Source organism: Saccostrea cucullata, unplaced genomic scaffold (genome assembly GCF_032062105.1).
Source record: "Saccostrea cucullata isolate Sc308-1 unplaced genomic scaffold, CSIRO_AGI_Scuc_v1 ctg7665, whole genome shotgun sequence".
Classification (NCBI taxonomy): domain Eukaryota; kingdom Metazoa; phylum Mollusca; class Bivalvia; order Ostreida; family Ostreidae; genus Saccostrea; species Saccostrea cuccullata.
This window is the reverse complement of record NW_026934815.1, coordinates 14,226-15,488: the sequence shown is the minus strand read 5'-3', so window position 1 is coordinate 15,488 and position 1,263 is coordinate 14,226. Positions and strand designations below refer to the sequence as shown.

Sequence of the window (1,263 nt, the reverse complement as noted above, 5' to 3'; positions counted from 1 at the left end):
TATGACAACTAACAGACAATCTTAATAACTGGTTGGTTAGGTTGGCCCAACGTTGGCCCTTTGTTGAAATGTCAGAGGGCATATTGTTGGGCCAACGTAGTTATTAGTGTATGCCAACTAACAGCCAACCTTAACAACTGTTTGGTTAGGTTGGCCCAACGTTGAAATGTTAGAGGGCATATTGTTGGGCCAACGTAGTTTTTAATGTATGCCAACTAACAGCCAACCTTAACAACTGGTTGGTTAGGTTGGCCCAATGTTGACCCCTTTTTACAATGTCAGATGGCAAATCGTTAGGCCAACGTAGTTATTACATAGAAACATTTGCAATTGGTTAAGTTATTCTTTACATAAACCTATTTTATGACTGTTTAAAATAATTAATACACAATTCAATCTGAATTCATAATGCATACATGGACGTGTTCAATGAAAACATTACTAATGATTCACTGTGATAATATTTTATATACATCAATTCAATCATAATTTACAAAATAAATTTTAAAATAGACAATAGAGGTAAATTATGAAAAATTATCAATTAAAAGTTCTTAATCAGGGCTCACTTCCTTTATTATAGTCCTTTTGTTGTATTCCCGCTCTTTTTCCGTCCCTTCGTCGCCTCCCGTTTTCTTCATCTTGATCTTTGTCATACGGACTCATACTTTATACACATCTTTATGCATGGTCTTCGATTTCATTGTTATTTAAATGTACCGCCACATTTGTTTTCCTTGCAGTCTCTGACTGAATTTCTTTGTTATAATCGTGTCTGTAATAGACAGTTAAGAATTAGATAGATAGAAACAACTTAAAAGATGTTATTTAACCTTAACTTACAGTGTTTGTGTGCAAAAACATGACATGAATGAATTCTAAATCAATTTTAACAGTTAACCTGAATAAATAAGAATAAACATACTTACATCGCTTCTAAATGCAGTTGTATATCAAGTGTATAATCCACAAATTTAAATTTCACTTCTTCTTGCTTGCCCTGCATTATCACCACCTGTGAGCAATTGAATCTGACAGCTCACTCCACGTTTGGTCACGTGATAGCGAACGCCTAACTTTTGTTTAAATTTAATTATAAAGCTGTGTCATTTTGATTTATGTATATGTAGGCTTCATTCACATCCTGTTCCTGAGAACGTATTCAGTCTTCTCTAAATTCTCATGAATACAACGCTCATGAAAAAATTCATAAGTTCAAGGGTTTTATTTCAAATAAATAATCATGCATGTGCACAATTCAAA

The 1,263-nt window shown here is 33.3% G+C and overlaps 1 long non-coding RNA gene across 1 annotated transcript; it reads right to left on the bottom strand.

The window, feature by feature from the left end:
* Positions 1-448: 448 nt before the first annotated feature.
* Positions 449-1,029, bottom strand: LOC134241403 (uncharacterized). The gene is made up of 2 exons (XR_009986652.1): positions 930-1,029; positions 449-775 (listed from the first exon to the last, which is right to left on the bottom strand). It is a non-coding gene; the product is annotated as an uncharacterized LOC134241403 (long non-coding RNA).
* Positions 1,030-1,263: the final 234 nt, after the last annotated feature.